The 23,385-nt window shown below is 46.1% G+C and overlaps 1 protein-coding gene across 2 annotated transcripts in view; it reads right to left on the bottom strand.

Moving 5' to 3' along the window:
• The window catches only part of MLXIP (MLX interacting protein), a 183,182-nt gene that overhangs the window by 97,237 nt on the left and 62,560 nt on the right, over window positions 1-23,385 (bottom strand). The window lies entirely within an intron of this gene.

Here is a 23,385-nt window from a genome sequence, read left to right as displayed (position 1 = left end):
GTCATGTCTGTGAATGTCAGTTTTACAAAGCCTCATGGGATGGGAAGGTCCGCAACAGCTGGAGGGCCGTAGTTTGAGGATCCCTGGTCTAGCTCTTTGGGGAGAAGAGCATAGCGCTGGAGTCGGCAGGAGCGGGTTCTAAGGTAAATAATACTGCTTTGTTCATCTTCCCCGTAGGCTTAAGCATTTAAAATGCTTCTAAAGGCAGAAGGTTTTTTACCTTCATGCACTCAATGCATTAAGGTAAAAGATCTTTTGTGTGCAGACCGTCTTTATACTTTCCTGAGCCCCATCTTGGTCCAGGGATGTCCACAAGATCAGCATTGCTTCTCTCTCCCTCTCTCTCTCTCACTGGCTTAGACACAGTGGGAGCCATTAGCCCCTGCTGTTGTCAATCACAGCCAGTGAGGAGGGAGAAGGGCTAAAACTGCACTGTGTGTTCCAATGGAAAGAGCGCAGCTTAGGAGCGAGCCTGCATGAGTAACCCCATAGCAACAGGCTATGGGGGTACTCGGTAGGAGACAAGAGGGTGGGGGACCCGAGAAGATGAGAATCAGGACTGCTTTGTGCAAAACCATTGCAAAGAGCAGGTAAGTATGACATGCTTAATTAACCCCTTCCTGCCTATGCAACACATATGCCCAGGGCCCCATACCAACAACCCAAAACTGCTGATTATGGGTTACCCGATTGCTGTGGAAGCCTCTGATAGACTACCATAGTGATCAGTCACAGAAGCCTGCCCTTGTGTTTCTCTCTCTGAATGGAGAGGACAGATGCATTGCATTGTATCCATCTCTTTCGTTGCAGATGGGAAACCGTGTTTATAAAATAGCCAGACCACCATACAACCCCAGTATAGGTGGAAGGGAGATGGGGGGGCAGAGGGGGGGGGGGGGGAGGGGAATTGATGACCCACAGGTCCATCAAACTCGGGGGGGGGGCTAACGGGAAGGAGGGGAACCTGGGGGTCCGGCCATCCCAGGGAGGAGCCCGCATCCGCCCCAAAAAGCTCCAGGGGGAGAGGGGGGGGGGGGGATAACTACTCACCATACCAGGAACCAAAGGGCACCGCTGAAGACAAAGCCTCCTTGCCATTAAAATGGGGGGGTGTCAGCCAGGAGGAACGCTGCGATGCAGGCCTAGACCCAGTCATATGCGTGTGGTATTTGACTCACAGGCAAGCCCGTCCAGTGGGGCTATGTCGCAGCTGACATAGCATGGAGCGGAGGTCTGCACGCGCTCGCCAGACTGGGGTGACTACTGGATCTAGATTATTCAGCCTTCACCCAGTCCAGCAGTTGACTGTAGGTCTCACAGGAAAAAAAAAAAAAAACGAGAAAGAAAAAAAAAAAAGAAAAGAAAAGAAAAAAAAAAAAAAAATGCCACGACCAGAGTTCCCAGCAAGGAACTAGGTCCTTACTCATGACTAGGCAGAAAAAAAACTGGGTACCTATAGCAGAGAGAGAAAGTATACCTCCCTGGGACTGCCCATAGGCATAGCCAGACTTTTACTGCCTAGCATCCTACTCCTGTAGGGGGCAGTAGAACCCAATGGTTAAGAAGATCAGGAGCTGTGCCTGTCAATGAATGAAAGAAAAACTGATTTTAACATGTAAGCAACAAATGTCAGAAAAAGGTTTAGGCATGAAGGGGTTAAAAGCAATACAAATATGTTGACTGCTAAAACCGCTCCCATACCCCAACTGTGCATTTAGTTGTTTTCCTGAGGTTTAGCTTAAAATAGAGCAATTGCCTTAAAATAGGTCAGTCATTATAGTCACTTGTTGTTCTCCTCTACACGCCAGGGGTCAGACCAGGGGAAGGAGGCCAGAGTGACTTTACAAGGTTCCACCATAGCACAGTCACTGAAAGTAAACTGACAGGAGAAGAAACAATGGGCAAGACTGATCGCGACCATTGTTTTTTAGAAGAGTGTACATGGCTGATGTTAAAGTGGAAGTAATCTCCCATCTCTGACTTTTACCTACAAGTCTATAAGGTGGCCTATCTATAGATAGTGTAAATATTTCCTAAACGTGCACTGTACATGCAGCCAGCGACATCAATGGCGCACGCACTCTGAAGGAACGACCACCCATGCCGTTCCTTCACAGCCCTGTGCCGTAAACGGCGGCTCCAGCGCGCATGTGCGGGAGTGACGTCATCACAGCTCCAGCCAGTCACAGAGCCGAAGCTAACCCGGAAGCAAGACGGGCGAGGATTGGAGAGCCTGCAGCTCTGACACCTGGGTGCTGGAAGAGCTTCGTATGCGATTCATACTAACACAATATGAAAACATTACCTTGCAGAGTACAGAAAGAAAAAAAAACCATTGGTTTAAAACCGCTTTAAAGAGGTGTAACAGCTGACTTACCGTAAAATCCATTTCTTTGACGTTCATTGACAGACACAGCTCCTGGTATTCATAACCATTGGGTCATATGGCCCCTACTGGAGTAGGACACTAGGCAGAAAAAAAATTCTGTCTACATCCATTGGCAGTCCCAGAGGGGTATACTCTTTCCCTGCTATAGCCACTCAGTTTTGCAACAAGCAGTGTCAGGAGACCAAGAACTCTGCAGAGGGGTGGGTGCTGTGTAAGACAAACCTCAGAGAAATTGATTTTTTCTAAGGCTAAAAATTAGCCAACCAGGCAACAGGGGATCAACCAAACAACCGGAGCCCATCTGAAAAAACAATACACCCTCAGAGGATCAGGTCCTCTTAACAGCAGCCTGCAAAACCTATGGCACTTTTCCACTGCAAGTACCGGCTCGGCTCTTCTCGGCCCGATTTGCTTTTCCACTGCTGGTACCGCATGGTACGGTGTTGGAACGGTTCGGTATGGTACGGTATGGTTTGCTTTTCCACTAAAGTAGTACTAAAGTTAAGTGGGTGGGATAACAACAATTCTCTGACCAATCAGTGGCTAGTAGTGACTGCATGCAAAGGATTGTGGGATATGGTACCTCTTGGAACCACAATCGAGGAGGTACTGTTTTTGAGAGCCATACCGTTTGGTTCCATGCAGTGGAAAAGCGCCGCCGTACCGTACCGAATTGTTCCTACACCATAACATGCGGTACCAGCAGTGGAAAAGCACAAAAGCGAGCCGAACCGTTCGGTTCCATGCAGTGGAAAAGCGCCACTAGCGGCTAAAAAGGAAGCATCCACAGATGCCAACACATTCACTTTATAAAAGCTTTATAAAAGAGTCCACAGACGACCAGGTGGCCACCCTGCAAACCTGCATCACTGACGCCTGATGACGGAAGGCCCAGGAGGCACTAAGCGCCCTAGTAGAGAGCGTGCCTTGATAAGGAAAGGAGGAACCTGACCCCTGATGGAATGGGCCTAAACCACTGTTAGTCTGATCCATCTGGAAATGGTCGCAGAGGAAGCGGACAACCCTTTGAGGTCCATCCGTGAGTACAAATAGTGAGTCTAACTTCCTGAAAGACTCCATAGCTGCCAGGTACACCCTAATTGACTGGACCACATCCAAGGCATGCAAGGAAATTTCCTTCGGATATTTGGGCCTGGGACACAGGGAAGGCAACACAATGTCTTTATTCAAGTGAAAATCAGAGACAACTTTTCTAAGGAACGACATACAGGGGTGAAGAACCACCTTATCCCTTGGAATCACAAGGTAAGGTGGACAGGATAACGCCGCCAGTTCCAACACAATGCCTGCAGGAGTGATAGGCACTAAAAAGGCCACCTTCTGAGACAACGTAAAAGGCAAAATACTTAAAGCGGTCAGGAAAAACAGGTATAAGTCTCTGGTATAAAATGATGGTAGGGGTGGTCAGTCCAAAAGTATATGACAGACTAAAAGCTGATAATGGTGGTAAGCTGTGTTGCACTCAATTAGGGCAGCTCTTAAGAGTGAAGGCAAACTCTGGAGAAAATATATAAGGAGAATAGAAAAGCACCTCCGAGTGTAAACTTAATTTAGCACATCATAAAAAAGACAAATGGCAACTCACAGAAGCCAGAAAACATCAGGCTTTAGGATAATGCAGTGGTAAGGCTCCTGCTGGTGAACTGTCCATCCGTTCAACCTGATACATCAGCCGGGGGCACCGTGGTCTGTGGGAGAAGATGCCGGCAGTCTCTTGTTGACTTCCGGGTCCCAGGCGGAGGCCGAGAAGAGACCTCCAGCGCCTCGCCTCACACTGTCCACCAGCATTTCCCACCAGCAGTACCCACAGCAGTAAGTCACGTGCTAGGGGTGCAACTAGCCCCCAGCACAGAATTGTAAATATCCCAGCATGTGCAGTGTTTCTTACTCCTACCACCATGACCAGTTCAAATCACTGAAGTGGTCATGGTGGTTGGAGTATTCCTTTATTATCTCTCAGACTAAGTAAACCAAGTACACACGGGTTGAATGCCAGGCAACATCAGCCGGTTCATTAAAAACTGGCTGCCATTTGGCCCATGTGTATGGCAGCTGGTCCGACAGAAGCCGACTATTCGGCATACGCTGAAACAGGCCTCGACAAATCCCAGGCGCCAGGTCGCATTTGCGACTAGAAATTGCCTTCTGGCGCCTAAGAGCCCATTCACCTTTTAGCACCAGGCACGAGTAATTCCTAAAGCCGCTATCCCTCAGCCTATCTAATGCCAGCCCTATGAACGTCACGCCAATTATCTCTCCGCCCACCGGCGGAAAAGCACGGAATTTCTTCTTCTCTTACTCCCGTATATTCCAGGCTGCGCACCCTGTCAGGTTTCAGTTCCGGGTGCAGCTAGCAAGGCTGTTCGGTTCCCGGAGCCAGACCTCCAGCCGGCAAGCGGAGACAGAACGGGGGGTACCGGGAAGACGGCGGACGAAGAGAGCGGCCAGCATCTGCCTGTACAGTGACTTGTCCCATGTATACGTAGAGGAGCACATACACACGTGGGTAGCCACTCAGTACGGGGCTCCTATGGGAGGTGAGGATAGCCTAGCTCCCAGTGTATGTGGGGAGCTCCTTCCTTCAGGCTCTGCCTTGTACTGCATGTATTCAGAGCTGAGCCCTCTGCTCATCTCTCCCATCCTCTGCTAGGGCCCATTGACACCATGGAAATACAGAGGTCTGGGCAAACATTGTACAGTACAGTGCTCAGGGGCCCTAGTTGCTCTGTCATTCCCTCCTATAAAACTGTACAGACATATGTTGTAGGTGGGTCTAGGTGGGAACACTGGAACTGGTGTGTACAGGGGGATCAGCAGAGCCCCCATGGTGAGCGCGGGGGATCAGCAGAACCCCCATGGTGAGCGCGGGGGATCAGCAGAACCCCCATGGTGAGCGCGGGGGATCAGCAGAACCCCCATGGTGAGCGCGGGGGATCAGCAGAACCCCCATGGTGAGCGCGGGGGATCAGCAGAACCCCCATGGTGAGCGCGGGGGATCAGCAGAACCCCCATGGTGAGCGCGGGGGATCAGCAGAACCCCCATGGTGAGCGCGGGGGATCAGCAGAACCCCCATGGTGAGCGCGGGGGATCAGCAGAACCCCCATGGTGAGCGCAGGGATCAGCAGAACCCCCATGGTGAGCGCAGGGATCAGCAGAACCCCCATGGTGAGCGCAGGGATCAGCAGAACCCCCATGGTGAGCGCAGGGATCAGCAGAACCCCCATGGTGAGCGCAGGGATCAGCAGAACCCCATGGTGAGCGCAGGGATCAGCAGAACCCCCATGGTGAGCGCAGGGATCAGCAGAACCCCCATGGTGAGCGCAGGGATCAGCGAAGCCCCCAATGATGAACGCGGGGATCGGGGGAGTCCCCTGTGGTAAGCGTGGGGATAGCCCCCTATGACAGGGTTCGACAAATAAGCTGGCTCCTAACTTTTTTAGCTGGCTCCTAGATTCAAGGCAAATTTGTCAACCCCTGCGCTGAAAAAAAAAAAAAAAAAACTGGCTCCTAGCTTTTTTAGCTGCCTCCTAGATTTTTAGCAAATTTGTCAAGTCCTGTGTTGAGGACACTGGGGGAGGGTGCACCACGACAAAATATAGGATTTTCAGATCGAGGCCATATGCTTGGAACAGTTTTAGAGAATCTGAGTATCAGCAGCTCTGACCTTGGCTGTGATCCTAGACATCATTTCTTAGAACGAATAGACAGTCAATAGTGCCAAACTGTAGCAGATAACAGCCGCTGTTCACAATAGAGAGTCATGTTACAATAACCCTCGAAGAGTAGACTCCCCACATAACTACTCACACACAGACGCAGCGTGGGAATGGCACTGGGTAGGCCAGCTGAATAAAGGATTGTTACCAATGTTCTAAAACCAACACATTATATTTTTTTGTTGATGTATCCATTTCACAATCTGAACATGTAACAGACCTCTCAGAAATACAAAGTTTGTTCATAACTGTACAATAGAAATTTGACTTTGCTGATCAGTATAATACAGTAGGATATAAATACACCTATAATCAAATTCTAACCAAACAACACATTTTAAAATTATCAGAAAAATCAACAGGTTATTCATGCTTTCCCACATATACCCCAGGAATTGGAACCTTTTCCAGGTTTAATTGCAGTCTACACCTCACTGTGGAACGTCCTTCTTACTGTATGTGTAGGGCCACACAAGAAGAGGAAATAATGGGAAACCTTTCATATGGTTATAGTGTCTTTTTTGGGGTCCTGTACAACCCTTATTTTTTGCCCCAATGCCACACCAATAAAAGGTTCAAACCCACCCCCACTCTACCAAAAACTAGACTTTTTGACTGGAGAAGGGTTTTACAATTGAGTAAAATGGTCAGTTTTCTACAGGACACTCCACCGAAAATGTATATTTAGATACATAGTCAAAAGTAGAACTATATGCAAAACATTTTTTTTATTTTGTATAGAGCAAGGAAGAGTAGATTATAACCCATCAGATTAACTCCCCCCCCCCCCCCCCCCCCACTATCTGTGTTCGGAGATTTCCCTTGACTTCCTGTTCCATAGACAAACAGGAAGTGACAGGAAATCCATGCAAATTAGGAGAATTTCTTGTAGACCCCCAAACCTAGTGTCCCCATTGGAAGATTTTCTATATATTACTTTTCTGGGGACAACCCAAAATTTGGGATTTTTTTTACTTTCACTTTTAAGTTTAATGGGAAACAGGACAAATAAAGAGGATGAATCTCCTTAACAGGGAGACAGACAGCAATAAAAACTGAAAGGTGTTCTAATCCATCTCCACTCTCTCTATTCTTAAAAAAAAAAAAAAAAAAAAAAAAAAAAAAAAAAAAAGTTTTTCCTTTAGTTCCATTTTAAAAAAACTTGCAGCATTTTCAGCTTCACAATGGGGAGTTAGCAGAACATGAAAACGTACCTTTACAACCACTTTTACAGTGGATAGAACAGTCTCTAGCCAGTCTGGTAACTTGAAGGGAGAGGGAAGGGGAAGGTGAAGAAGGGAAAAGCGGGGGCATACCTTACCATCCTACCCTTAATGTTTCTATTGATGCACACAGTGTAGGGAACAACGCTAGTCCCTGGATGCAAGGGTTGCTCCATAGGATGCTGCAAGATAAAGGAGCCACCCTGAAACACCCTGGAGCATAGCACCATTATTTTAACAATAAATTAGGCATTTGATTTCAGCCTGTAAATGCTTCACCTCTTTTATGCCTATAAACACCTATGCATGCATGGCCAAATAGGCAGAGGTGTGTTTTAAAGACAGAACCCCCTCCAGTCAACCACCCATAAAAAAAAAACATTGTTTAACTACTTAAATACCAGGCATTTTCACCCCCTTGCTGCCTAGGCCAATTTTTAGTGCTGTCACAATTTGAATGACTATTGCGCAGTCATGCAATGCAGTACCCAAATTAAATTTTTATCATTTTTTTTGAGACGGATAGAGCTTTCTTTTGGCGGTGTTTATTTTTCGCTAAATAAATGAATGGGCATTGACAGGCAGCCTTTGCGGGCACTGGCAGACATCACTGATGGGGCTGCACAGATTATCATTTCTACAAACTATGGGATAGATTTAGGTCTTAATTTATTTTTTACTAGTAATGGTGGCAATCAGCATTTTTTAGCAGGACTAACATTTTGGCAGCCAGATCTGACGCCTAACACTTTGCAGGGGACCAGTGACATTACTACAATAATCAGTGCTAAAAATATGCACTGTAACTGTACTAATGACACTGGCAGGTAAGGGGTTAACACCAGGGGAAATCAAAGGGTTAAATGTGTGCTCAGGGGATGCTTTCTAACTGTGTGGGGGATGGACTCACTGGATGAACACAGAGACCTGTGTTCCTAAATAGGAGGAACACAGGATCCCTGTGTTTATCACTGACAGAATAGTGGTCTGCTTTGTCTACATCAGCAGACGTTGTTCTGTCACCGTTGGGAGCGATCCCGGGTGCCCGCTGATTGGCTCCCCCTCTAGCCAACCGGCGCACGCCCCCACTATCTGCTACACTAAACGATGTACAGGTACGTTGTTTCGCGTAACAGAGCCGACATGGCGCAGTAAATCTACGGCAGCTGGTCGGCAAGTGGTTAAAATTGTGCAAACAGTTAATCCCTGCCTATGAATAGTTGTGAAATAGTATATTACGTTTTCAAACAGTAATAATGCTTTGGAATGAGGATAAAAATGGATTTTTGTAAAATCTTACCGTAAAATCCTTTTCTCTTAGCTCATCGACAGACGTAGTCCTCGGTGATACACCACCTTCGGGTTATGTTACCTCCGCAGGAGCAGGACTAGACAGGAAATTAAAAAGCTCTGGCCACACCCTAGGGGCAGTCCCAGAGGGTATATCCTCTCTCTCTCTGCCTCAGCAAATCAGTTATGTGAAAAAGCAGTGCTTAGAGAATTTAACCCAACCCAACTCCAAAATAGAGGGGCGGGGACTACGTCTGTCGATGAGCTAAGAGAAAAGGATTTTACGGTAAGATTTTACAAAAATCCATTTTTCTCTAGCGCTCATCGACAGACGTAGTCCTCGGTGATACACCACCTTCGGGACGTCCCAGAGCAGTATCACAACTGAGGGGTGGGAAAATGGAAATCAAATCCCAATCTAGAAGGCCCAACCGGTGCCAACTAGAAGTTTACAATGCTCATCCTTAATGATGAGACTCAACAAAAAAATTTTCAAACAGAAAAAAACCCTCGAGGTAGACCACCGGTCTCCTCAAATTGCGGCCTGCAAAACCTTGCGGCCAAATGAGGCATCCGCCGATGCCGTCACATCAATTTTATAGAATTTTGTAAAAGGTATGTACCGACGACCAGGTGGCCGCCTTACATACCTGGACCACTGACGCCTGATGGCGAAAGGCCCAGGAAGTACTGAGCGCTCGAGTGGAGTGCGCCCTAACAGGGAACGGAGGACTCTGACCCTTAATAGAATAAGCCTGTACCACCGTCTGTCTAATCCATTTGGCAATGGTTGCGGCAGATGCAGGCAAACCCTTTCTGGGGCCATCCGTGATCACAAAAAGTGAATCCGTCTTACGGAATGATTCCGTAGCTTTCAGGTATACCCTGATTGCCCGAACCACATCTAAGGAATGCAACGCATGTTCCCGATGATGCTTGGGCTGAGGACACAAGGAAGGTAGTACAATATCTTCATTCAGATGAAAATCTGAAACCACCTTAGGAAGAAAAGATGGCTTAGGATGAAGTACTACCTTATCCCTATGAATCACTAGGTATGGGGACTGGCATGATAATGCAGCCAGTTCTGACACCCTGCGAGCAGAAGTAATAGCCACCAAGAAGGCCACCTTCTGGGATAAAGTAAGCAAGGGAATCTCCCTGATGTTTTCAAAAGGAGGTTTCTGTAGAACCGACAAAACCAAATTAAGATCCCAGGGCGGTAAGGGCGCGCGGACTGGAGGAGCCAGGTGCCGCACCCCCTGGATGAAATTCCGCACCAAGGATTTGGTAGCTAACGGCTTCTGAAAGAAGATTGCTAATGCTGAAACTTGACCCTTGATGGTGCTCAAGGCTAGCTTCTGCTCAACCCCTTGTTGCAAAAAGGCCAATATTCGAGACACCGAATAGGTACGTGGAGGAAATCCTAAAGATTCGCACCACGCAATATAAGTCTTCCAAGTGTGATAATAGACTTTGCTGGAAGTCGCTTTCCTTGCTTTAATAAGGGTAGGAATGACAGAAGTAGACAAACCTCTGTCCTTCAGTACTTGGGTCTCAATGGCCAGGCCATTAAAACCAGCGACTGTAAAGCACGAAGGTAAATTGGTCCTTGAGACCACAGACACTCCCTGAGACGAAGTTCCCACGGAACGTCTGCGACTAGCATGTCCAAGTCGGCCAGGCCGACTTGAGGAGGCCAGCCTAGAATTTCTAGGACCACTGGCGCTGATTGGATCTGAACCAGGCGTCCCTAGAGCTATCTGGCCCCGACCATCCGAGAAAGTCTGGTCGTTTTCTGTTTCCACACATTTATCAGATACCTGATAGTTATCAGGAAGGGTGATCTTTTCTGGTTGAACCTCAGGGACCGAAGTCACCCGACTAGAGGCTACTTGGCCTATCTGGTCAACCAGATCCGATTCCTGTGAGGTATCGGGACTAATCTTAGGAAAGGGTAAAGGAAAAGATCTATTCAGGGAACGGTAACTACCGCTTCCTGTGGTACTTAAATGTTGGAAGGGAAGAATCGCACCGGTAGTAGTGGTTGATGCTCGATCTGATGTCCTGAATACTGGTGAAAACGTCCCCCCACCCTGAAACCGGGTGGGGGCGCACCTTCAGGCTGTGTACTCCTTTGCTTCGGGTTTGGCTGGGTTGGTCCTCTGCTTGTCCGACCAGCCCTTCTTGAATCCTCCTGGAGGAGTCTTGCCTTTCCCGCTAGTACCAGCCGGGCGCCCTTTATGGGCGGTAAAGAAAGGTCCTCGCTTGTTGCGAGGTCCCTTAGCTTTTGCAGCCTGTGGCAAGAAAGTGCTCTTGCCCCCAGTGGCATCCTTAATGATTTCATCTAGGTTGGCCCCAAATAGACGATTCCCCTGAAAAGGGAGATTGGTCAAGGTCTTTTTGGAACCTAGGTCAGCTGACCAGCATTTTAACCACAGCACACGTCTGAGGATCTCTGCTAACTTAGATGCATGCCCTAATAAGGGAGTTGTGTCCAAGGCTGCGTCACAGATAAACCGTAGCCCTTGTATGATCTGTTCCATCAAATCAGATGTCTCCTGGGGAATCTCTTCCCCCTAAGATCTTGGCGTACCATTTTCGCCCATTCCGTAAGTGTCTGGAAAACTAGACCAATAACAATTACTGGTCTAAATGCTGACCCTATCAGAGAAAAGATAGTGCGGGACTCTGCTTCTATCTTTCGATCCACCGGATCCTTAAAGGACGAAGTGTCCTCCACTGGAATAACCGTGGCTTTATTCAGCCTGGAAATAGGCGGATCCACGACTGGTGGTACCGTCCATTTCTTAATGATGGATTCCTCAAACGGATAGCGTCTAGCAATACGCTTGGAAATAGTAAAGGTACGTTTAGAATGCTCCCATTCTCCTTTAATCTGATTACCAAAACATTTAGGTACCGGAAAAGCCTTCGCCATCTTGATGGGCTTATTAGTACCGAAAGGCCTCTCTGTTTCAGTTGCCTCTGCCGGTAAAGCCTCAAGTTTTAAGGTTTCTTGCACTGCCACAACTAGTGCGTCCACCAATGCTTCTTCCTGAATTATAGCAGGAGAAGAAGCGTCCTCCTCACTGTCTGAGGGGGCTTTACCTGGGATAACAGCCCTTGCAGAGGAACCTGCAACTGCCGTGACCATCTCTGAATCTGAGTCAGAGGTGTCAGATGGTATAGGGGTAGGCGGGGGTCGCTTCCTTGACCCCCGTCCCTGACAGGCCGCCTCCACCCGAGCCACCATAGACTCCAAGATTGCTGTAAATGATTCTATACTCTGTGCACCGGCGGGTCCCGAGGCCCCCTCGAGGGAAACAGGTGGGGGAATATGTGTGGCAGGGTCCATGATAACTCCAGTTACTTCCTGGATAATATAATTCAAAAGAAAAAAACTTTTTTTTTTTTTTTTTTTTTTTCTGACCCCCAGCGCCACAAAAAGCCCCTTAGTGTTACCTGCTAGGGATCCCTATCGATCGAGAGAGAGAGAGATAGACCCCCAGGCTCACCACTTGATGCTCAGAGTTAAACTGCAACAGCTTACAGCGCTGTCCTGACAAACAGGAAGTCTTTTGGCTGGCTGCCCAGGAAGAAGGGAGGCGGCTCCGCCCCTCTGCACGCCTTCCGGCGCCTCCCCCAAGCTCCACGAGGTGTAGGATCACCTCAAACATGGCCGCCCCCATGCTGGAGACACGAGGCTACGCCAAAATGGCGGCTCGTGCGATCCAGCAAAAAAAATGGCGGCGGCCTGTGCTGACTAGCGGTGTGCTGCAGGGCACACAACACTCTCTCTGCATGGGGATATGGCGTGGTTGGCGGTACCGGCCCTGGCGGACCGCATGGCCGTTTGGGAGGCCTGCTAATAGCTGGAGATCTGATTTGGAAGGCAGTCTACATGTCCGTGGCTTCTGACTGGTAGGTAGCTTATACTTAACCCATAAGATTCCCAGAATGCCACAGATTACATCTTTAAAACATGTATACAATAGATTGTTAGCTCCCAAACCAAGCCTCCTGGCTTTTTGCACACATAAAATCACACTCAAAGTGGGAGGATTTGTGACATGTTATAGGATAGAAAGAACTCTTTCTTACCATACAGAGAGGGGCCCGCGTTCACCACAAAACCCGTCAGGGAAAAAGGGGGAACATACTACTCACCATACCGGAACCAGGCGGGCACCAACTCCTGACAGTACCCCTCTCCACCGGGGCGGGAGGGCTGTCGACCGATACGGACGCCGTGACTCATGGTCTTTGGCGTTTCAGCGAGACGTTTAACTCGCGGGTTCAGTCCTTTTAATGGGACTTTGTCGCGGCCGACCCAGCGCGGAGCTATGGCCTGCACGCGCTCGTAGGCTGAACTGGGGTGACCACCGGATCTCAACATCCAGCCCGTCGCCCAGTTCAGCTTTCTTGCTTGAAGATCTCACAGGAACACTGGAGAAAAAAAGCTGTCTAAAAATCCTTTTAGAAAAAAATTCTTGCCAGGACCTAAGATCCCAGCAAGGTATCTAGGTCCTTACTCCTAACTAGACAGAAAATAACTGATTTGCTGAGGCAGAGAGAGAGAGGATATACCCTCTGGGACTGCCCCTAGGGTGTGGCCAGAGCTTTTTAATTTCCTGTCTAGTCCTGCTCCTGCGGAGGTAACATAACCCGAAGGTGGTGTATCACCGAGGACTACGTCTGTCGATGAGCGCTAGAGAAAGCTTTTTATTCTTCTGTTGGCAAATTGGCCCATATAGAGACCAGCAGATATCCCATTATACGATATGGCTAGGATGTCAGACACCAGTATGTGTGTTTCTAGCAATCCAAAGTGTGTTTAGTCGTCACCCTCTTCACTATCACTATGAATAAGCAAACCTGCGGTAGATAAGACCTTTCACACATGTGGAATGTTTTTCCAGTTTTCATCCATCTGTTGACGGATGAAAAACAGACATCAATGCATCTCTATGGAAAAATGGATGCTCACGGTTGTTCATCCCATTTACATTCGCTTCAGTCAACATCCATTTTTTGGAAGGGATCAAAGCCCTATTTTTCTTCTGTTAAAAAAAACAAAAATGATCGGACAAAAACAGATGGCAGTACGTTTTTGCTTGAAAAAAATGTCTCTGGGACTCGGGTGGTTAGAGACTAGCATGGTGGATGTAAAATGCTGATGCAAAAATGGAAGAAAAAAAAAGATGACAAACTGATGTAAACTTCATCCACTTGTTCTTTGAAAAAATGGGATTGAACTGAAAAAAAACGAACAGTTCGCATGGGGCCACGCCTTTAAGTCAAGACAGTCTAGAAGGCAATCTACTGATGTCTCCCTCCCCCCCCCCCCCCCAATAGAGATACAGTCATGGTCAAAAATGTTGGCACCCCTGCATTTGTCAGATGATGCACCACTTTGCCCAAAAAATTGTTGGAATTACAAATGTTTTGGCATTCTCATTTTTTATTTCTTGGTTTGTATCGGTAAGACACAAAAGAGTGGGAGGAAAAAAGCCAAAGCTGACATTCCACACAAATCCAAAAATGGACTGGACAAAATTGGCACCTTGTAAGAAAGAATTGAAATTCAAGTTCGTTATGCTCCTGTAATTTAGAATTGAAATTCACCTGTAAATCGATTAACAGGTGCTGACATAATATAAATCACAAGAGGAACCAGTTAAAATGGTGAACCAATTGACTCAACCTTTCTGTTGTATGTCTGTGTACCCCATGAAGCATGGAGAAGAGAAAGAGCAGCAAAGAATTGTCCGAGATTTTGAGAACAAAAATTGTGGAAAAGCAGACCATTTTAAAGGTTACAAGACCAAGACCATCTCCAGAGATCTTAGTGTTTGTGTCCACTGTGCGCAACATTGTCAAGAACTTTACAGCCCATGGCACTGAAGCTAATCTCCCTGGACATTGATCAAATTTTAATTTTCATCCAAGATTTGCTCGAATGGTAGATAAAGAACCTCAATCAACTTCCAGACAAATTCAAGCGGACTTTCAGCCACAGGGTAAAACGGTCAGCTCCCACTATGTCGCTATCTGAATGAAAAGGGACACTACGGTAGAAGATCCAGGAGCACCCCCACTGGTAACACAAACATAAAAAGCCAAAATTGGAGCTAGCCAAAACCCTTTTGGGAGAATGTAGTGTGGACAGCAGAAAAAAAATTGCAGCTTTTTGGAAAATCCCATCATTCCGTTTTCAGAAAAATAAATGAGGCGTTTAGCAAAGAATACAGAAAAACATGGTGGAGGTTTACTGATGTTTTGGGGTTGCTTTGCTGCCTAAGGCACTGGATATCTTGACCGTATGGATGAATTATGAAATCTGAAGACTACCAAAGAATTCTCGGTTGCAATGTAAGGCTCAGGGTCAGAAAGTTGGGTCTCTGTCAGAGGTCATGGGTCTTACAGCAGGACAATGACCCAAAGCACACCTCAAAAAGCATCCAGAAATAGTTTAAGACAAAGCGCTGGAGAGTACTGAACTAGCCAGCAATGAGTCTAGATCAAAATCCCATACAGCACCTGTGGAGAGATCTTAAACCAGCAGTTGGGAAAAGGAACCCTTTCAATCTCTGCATTGAATAGTTTTGTAACTGTACTGTCTGCTCTCATGTTGTGAAGCGCTGCGTAAACTGTTGGTGCTATATAAATCCTGTATTATAATAATATTCTGGGAGACCTGGAACAGTAAAAGAAGACCGGTCCAAAATTCCAGTAGAGAGGTGCAAGAAACAAATTGATGGCTACAGGAAGCGATTGATTTCAGTTTTACAAGGGGTGTGCTACCAAATAGTAAATTGAAAGTGCCAATAATTTTGTCCACTCCATTTTCAGAGTTTTGCCAGTTTTGGCCAGATTTGGCTTTTTGTTTTTTTATTTCTCCTCTTTTTGGGTCATACCAATAACAAAAGAAACATATGAGAATGTCTAAACATTTGTAATTGCAACATTTTCTGTGAAAAGTGGTGCCAATATTTTTGCTCATGACTGTATACATATAATACATACACTTGCGCTTTAAAATAAACCAGCTTGCATTTGAAGGTGCCAATAAAGTATATAGCAAAACTTTGTGGTAGTTTGGAAACAAAAAGGTTTGATTTTTTGGCACTACGTTACAGGGGAAAAAAAAAAAAAAAAATCTCTAATTTCACAATAGTATGTTGCAATTTCACAATAGTATGTTGCAATGTTACATCATGGTGTTTTTGCTAGGAACGTGTGTCAGAAGAACACACAACAAATCATCTATTAGGCAATAATTTAAAGCGGAAAGCCACACATGTTACATTATTCCAGTTTGGGCCAATGTAGCCATGTATGCATCATGCCTGACCAATACCCCTGGAAGCTGGAAAATGCTTCCGGGGCCATTGCTGAGTGGCTGCAATGCTGCTCTGCAAATACAAGGGGTCAGCCGCTTGGCACCAGTGCCAGAGAATGAAGAAGCAATGCGTTCTCTGATTGAATGTGGTGGGGGAAGTGAAGTCACTCTTTCCACCTTGTCCAATCAGAGGACGATTAGCATTCATTCAAACAATGCAAAACTGAATGGTGGCCATGCTGAGCAATTAAACCTGTGTGTTCAGAATGCAGCTGCTTGGCACAGGACCTGGAAGCATATTAGAGATCTCTGTAGTAGAGGTGCCTACTTTAGTGATTTCCAGCTTCAGTGATTGGCCAGCTATGGTATATACATAGTTACGTTGGACCAAGCTGAACCAATGTAAATATGTATAAAAAAAAAAAAAAAAAAAAAAACATCCATTTGAGGAATTCTAATAAAAAAAAAAAAAAAAAAAAAAGAAGTTGTGCCATCATACCCCAAAAGTAATGTAACAGGAAGTCAGCTAAATCTGGGAATGTAGTCACAGGAAGGAGATACATTTCTACCTGATTTAGAAAGTCCATTAATTAATTTAGGGTGTTGGCTACAGAGCTAGCCAGCAGGAAGTTGAAAGGCCTTCACCTGTTCAGAATGAGGAGATCAAGGACTCTATAATTTGTCCAGAGAAAATCTATTGAGTGCTGCCTCCAGAAGCTGTGTCCTGAAGCCATGTGGGCTGGGAGCAGGAGGACAGTCAGCGTGTGCCTCCCGACAGGATGTGTGGGCCTGGGAGAAGACCCCCCGGAGTGATGTGTGCCCGGGACGGTAACCAAGGGTGAATACGTCTCAAAGGTGAGAAGACGAAGTGTTGTTGATGTGAAAGAAAACAAAGGGACATGTTCAATGGACAATGTTTGTGCTGTGTGAAAAGCAAACAAATGGACATTTGAGTGTCTGCTGTAGGATCAGCAGTGTCGGCCCAACAGTAGGTTGGGAAGACTTCTTAGGTAGGTTCCAGCTGTGAGAAGGTAGCCGCCCACAGAGGCAAGGATTTATTTTCTGTTTTATTTTATTTTGGATGTTTTGCTGCATACAGCCTGGTGAAGAAAACCCCATTTAATAAACCACACTGTTTGTTTGCAAGCACTTGTCGGCTACCTCTCTGGGAAAACGCACCCCCCAAGGGGTCATCCACACCCGCCACCGAGCTAATCCCTTACATATGGTGGAGGTATGCAGTGGGCATAAGCAGAGATCCCTGCAAGGAAGTGCAAATGTTTGATGAACTTTATCTGGTGCATGAGATTGCACAATCTATGTGTGCAGGAGAGAAGATCCTGACAGAAAAAAAAAAAAAAAAAGTGTTTTAAAGAGACAGCGGTCTCAAAATTATTTGATGAACTTTGTTGTGTCTGGTGCAAGTGACTGCACAAACTGTGTGCGCAGGAAAAAAGATCCCGCAAGAGAGAGAAAAACTACATGTGTTGAAGAGACAGTGGTCTGAAAATTTTTTGCTGGACTGTGAAAAATTTGTTTGTGGAGTTATTGAAGATGGGGCGTTCAAAACGCCTGAAGAATGCAAAGATAGATGAAATGAGAGACCGGATTCTATGGATGGAGGGGATGTTGCCGTCTGAACCAGCCCCCTCCATGCCTAAAGAGAGTCTACTAAAGAGGAAGGTTGTTGTCCCTAGCAACACTGATGAAACTGCTATGGAGACGCAGTGTGCTCAGATGAAAAGTAAGCTCAAAATGGGGGAGATGCTGAAACAGCGGAGCTTTGCAGCTCAACAAAAGGATCACCAAGAGAGCATGGCAGGCTGGAAACAGAGACGCCAGCAGCCAATGGAGGCCATCGGTTTGGAGGAAACCGAGTATGTGTGCAGGGCTGAGTTGGATGCCTTGCAACGGAAAATGGAAGAAAAGGAACAAGCCTTGGAATTGCTTAAAATGGAGCATAGAAACTTGCAGGAAATGAATGAACTACTCAAGTCTCATGTGTTACAGTGGGAAGAATCCACTGCTCTTCTTTTGGTCGAGTTGCAAAAATGTCAAGACACTATAAAGGAGAAAGATACCATCCTCATGGAAAAGGAAATTGAAATTCAGACTTTGCAGAAGCAAAGTATGGCTGATATGTTGGAGTTGCGTAATCAGCTGGAAAAAAGTCTTCAGTCTTTGGGAGCTACAAAAATAGACCTGCAGGAGTCGCAGGAACAGAATGTTGCTCTGGAAGCGACATTGTCTCTCAGCGACAAAGAGAAAAGTGAAAGAGAGGCTAAATTACTGAGTACTGTGTATGAGCTCACTACTTTAAGCAATGTGGTAGATGAATGGCGTGCGGACTGTGAAAGTTGGAAAGGGGAAGCCCAACGTGTCCAGCAGCAGTTAAAGGAGAAAGAAGCCTGTGTGGCAGAATTACATTCTTATTCCCAGATGCTAGCCAATGAGGTGAAGGCTCTTATGCAGGGAAAAGAAGATTGTGAACATAAGAGGGAAAAAGTAGAGGCACAGCTTCTGGAATCGCAAGTCAAGGTGTCAGAAGGTGACCGATTGTGTGCTAAGCTGTCAGAGAAGGCAAACCGACTGCAGGTTGAGTTGGACAATGTTACAAATCAGCTTTCTCAAGCAGACAGCAAATCTAGAGAAATTGCGGAAGATTTTTCTATCTTGGAATCGCAGCTGCAAGACACGCAGGAACTCTTACAGGAAGAGAGGTGTCAAAGGCTGAGTTTTAGCACAAAGCTCAAACAAATGGAAGATGAGAAAAATGGCTTCCTGGAACAATTAAAAGAGGAGGCGGAAGCAAAGAAAAACCTATCAGAGCAAGTCGCAACATTGCAAGCTCAGATAGCGGATATGAAAAAACGCATGGAAGAAAGCGTTGCTTCATTACAGTGTGTTGAAGATGTGAAAAAGAAGTTTGATCAGATGCTTGGTGAAGAGAAGACTGTGTCTGCAAAATATGCAGAAGAACGCGACCGCGCAGAAGCGGAGGCGCGTGATAACGAGAGCAAAGCCCTGTTCTTGGCTCGCTCTTTGGAGGAAGCTCTAGAGTCCAAGGCTGAACTAGAAAGAGTTAACAAGCAGCTATGTACAGAGATGGAACATGTGGTCAGCTACAAGGATGAGGTTGAGAAAAGCGTTCAGGAGCTAGAAAAGTCTAAACGAGCCTTAGAACAGCAAGTAGAAGAGATGAAGATTCCGTTGCAGGAACTGGAAGAGGAATTCCAGGCAACAGAGGATCTGTCCCAAAGAGGGGATAGTGTGCCTGATGCAGTTTTTAAAAGGATCAGTGTTTTGGGGTCTGTCCTGAGTGAGCCTCAGAAATGTGACGACATGTGGCTTGAATCACCCCTTTGGAATAAACCGTTCCTTCAAAAACTTCAAGCATTGGAAAATGTATCATTAGAGCTTCAGCAAACAAAGGAGCTGAGTAAGAAATGTGGTGATTTCTCAGTTCAGGCTGAAAACCTAGTGGAGAAAACTAATGCTGTTGGTGAAAACGTGAAGCAAATGAATAAGTGCCTTTCAGGGAGTGTTTCCAAAATGGAACTGGTGAAAGACGGGTGGCAGAAGTTTGATCGTGATCTTGAGATGCATTCCATGTGGAATTCAGATAGAGAAAAAGAACTAGGTGACCTTGAGCGGTCAAATAGTTCAGCAGAAAGTGCATTGAAGAAACCTGTAAAAGAATGTGTTGCAGTTCCATGCTTCTTCACTGATGCAGAGAGGAGGTCTATAATGGATACCACCCAGATCGCTGGGTTCAACTGTGTTGTTGCCTTTGACCCCTATGTTGGTGGAAGGAAAGTTGATGATGTTCTGGTTGGCTACTTCTGTGAAGAGTTTGGCAAGAAATATAAACTGAATATCAAATCAAGTAGTAGGCCTTTACTGCGACTCGCTCAGGAGGGCGAAAAGTTTAAGAAGTTGATGAGTGCAAATGCTTCAGATCTGCCTATGAATATGAAATGTTTGAATGATATTGATATCTCTGGGAAAAGGAACAGGGGTCACTTTGAAGAAATGTGTGACAGCCTGTTGTCTCAATTGGAAAATCCTCTGCACAGCATCTTAGAGCAAGCAAAGCTCAAGAAGGAAGATCATTCCCTTTTACAACAAAAAGTCAATGATTGTGTACAGCTGTATGGAGAGGCAACTCAAGTCACAGAGGGATGTCAAGAGTCCCTACTTGGAACAAAGCTTAGTGAAGCAAAGGTTCTCAAAGTTTTGTGGAAAACATTTATGGATTGCAGAGAGAGGCGTCTTAAGAATGTTGAAGACATTAAGACTAGCCCAATTGAGTTGCCTATGGATCACGGTCCTCCGTGGTGGATTGGACAGACGGTTATGAGGGACAAGCTGTCTGACATTTATGAGAAAGCTGTCAATGAAGATGACAGAAACGAGAAGGAGCGAAATGATGCCAAAAATGCAGTTGAAGAATGTGTATATGAGATGAGAGACAAACTGTGTGGCATTTATGAGAAATCCGTCAATGAAGATGACAAAACAGTTTCATCCGGAAGCTTGAGGATAATAGGAGGCTTATCAGTGAGTCAGCAGTGCTTGACACATGCGTGCCTGGAAATCTGTGTCCCAACCCTAGGGTTGAAACAAGAGGGGGGGGTATGTAACAGGAAGTCAGCTAAATCTGGGAATGTAGTCACAGGAAGGAGATACATTTCTACCTGATTTAGAAAGTCCATTAATTAATTTAGGGTGTTGGCTACAGAGCTAGCCAGCAGGAAGTTGAAAGGCCTTCACCTGTTCAGAATGAGGAGATCAAGGACTCTATAATTTGTCCAGAGAAAATCTATTGAGTGCTGCCTCCAGAAGCTGTGTCCTGAAGCCATGTGGGCTGGGAGCAGGAGGACAGTCAGCGTGTGCCTCCCGACAGGATGTGTGGGCCTGGGAGAAGACCCCCCGGAGTGATGTGTGCCCGGGACGGTAACCAAGGGTGAATACGTCTCAAAGGTGAGAAGACGAAGTGTTGTTGATGTGAAAGAAAACAAAGGGACATGTTCAATGGACAATGTTTGTGCTGTGTGAAAAGCAAACAAATGGACATTTGAGTGTCTGCTGTAGGATCAGCAGTGTCGGCCCAACAGTAGGTTGGGAAGACTTCTTAGGTAGGTTCCAGCTGTGAGAAGGTAGCCGCCCACAGAGGCAAGGATTTATTTTCTGTTTTATTTTATTTTGGATGTTTTGCTGCATACAGCCTGGTGAAGAAAACCCCATTTAATAAACCACACTGTTTGTTTGCAAGCACTTGTCGGCTACCTCTCTGGGAAAACGCACCCCCCAAGGGGTCATCCACACCCGCCACCGAGCTAATCCCTTACAGTAAATAATGTTTTAACTCCTTGCACTCTTATCCTAACTGAATATACGAGACTGCCTCCTGGGGTGCTTAAACACACCACCTAATGGCATTGCGAGATGACCCACCTCAGACCTTTTTAGACCTCTCTCTTTCTATGATAGGTAGCTTTGCTGGCCAGGGCTGAGCTCTCCATAACATTGAGTGTCAAAATATTCATACTGCAATTCCAACACCTGGGAATCTGTAGGGGTTACCAAGAATTACAGTTCCGGTTTACTCTACCATCAGGATATTGACATGGCCTGCCATGATTTTACTGGGGAAACTGGGGCATGCACGTTACACAAGAATACGGGTAACGAGGGTGGAGTATAGAACCAAAGGATGAAGAAAAACAAATGGATATGGAACTCAAACCAAAATCAAAGCACTTCAGAACTGCTGACCAACATCTGAAAGTTGCACTACAGGGAAAAAAAAAAAAACACAAACCCCACACATGCACTACAAGAGATAAAATATACTGAAAATCATAACATGCCCTTAAGGCCAAACATTGGGCAGCATCGGCCAGCTCAACAGAAACCGGCCGACATTCAGCCTGCGTGTACGGTAGCCAACTCGACAGAAGCCGGCCGCTCAGCCTGGCTTCTGGTGAAAGGGTGTGATGAGAAATGACTGCCGATTGACACTCGACCATCGCTCAGTCAGTTGCTTACATCCCCCTGTAAGAACACAATAGCTCAGTGGGGGAGATCGCTGTACTAACATCGGATAGTTAGTACAGCAGCCCGCTGGGTTGAACGAAAAAAAAAACTTCTAGCATGCACTAGGCTTTAGACATGAACAATACCAGATAACAAAAAGGGGTCAATATAATGAGAATCTCCGGACAACTTGTTTGGCAACAGTAACAAAGAAATCAAGTACCCCCTGCAGTAATCTACAAGTCATGTAAAAAATTAGCACATGCCATGAAAGTTGTTGATTTTTTATGAACATATTTGAAAAGGCATACATTTCATCTTCAAGCCATGCTGCCTACAGATACAGGTTATATAGTTAAACCCAAAGAAAAATTGCCATTTTTGTTTTTCAACGGTGCACTGTGGGGAAAAAATAAGTACCCATTGCCGAAGAAGCTGGTTTTGCCCCTTATGAAGAAATGACCACTGGTAGGTATGGTCCAAACTGCCCACCAATCTCTGACATTGACTTTCCGACAACACATCAATGACTTTCCGACAACACATCAATGCAAACCTTTGACTAGACCAGTGAATGTCCTTCATGCCCTCTAACATTTTTATGCATTTGCTAGTGAATTTTGGGTTTTTACCATGTTGGGAGGCCCCAATTATAAAGGCACACATTATAGAGTCAATTTAGATGGCATCAAATAACCTACCAGCAGCTTTAGAGCCCATTCACACAGGGGCGACACGACTTGCCGGGGAGACCTGTGAAGTCGCGGTGCACAGCGTGCACCGCGACCTCACCGCGACATGCATGGACTTCATATCATTGAAGTCAATGTAAGTCGCCTCCAGGTCGCCCCAAAGTAGTACAGGACCCTTTTTCTAAGTCGGAGCGGCTTGTGTCGCTCCTATTAGAACGGGTCCTGTGCTAATCAATGGCAGGCGACCCACCGCGACTTGTCAGGCGACCAAGTCGCCTGACAAGCCGCGCTAGTGTGAATGGGGGCTTAGGGTGTTGGAAAACCCACGCAAATATAGGCAGAGCATGCAAACTCAATGCAGCTAGTGCCCTGACCTGAGACCCTAATGTGACAAGACAGAAGTGCTACCCACTAAGCGACTGCACTGCCCTAACTATTGACACCTTACCTAAAAGCATACGATTGTAGGGATGCACCAATACACTTTCTCTAATCCGTGAGTACTGCTACTTTCGGTCAATTACTCCCTAACACAGAGTACTGCTAATTTGCGGTGCAATTTGCTTCCATACAAAATAAATGGGTGCAATTCACAATGCAAATAATCGCATGCGATTTGAACCAGAATGCAGTGAAATTCCTGTGAATCGCATGTGATTTCCCCTACGA

The sequence above is a fragment of the Pelophylax lessonae genome (assembly GCF_965119305.1).
Source record: "Pelophylax lessonae genome assembly, chromosome: 1".
Taxonomy (NCBI): Eukaryota; Metazoa; Chordata; class Amphibia; order Anura; family Ranidae; genus Pelophylax; species Pelophylax lessonae.
This window is presented reverse-complemented; position numbering and strand designations above follow the sequence as displayed.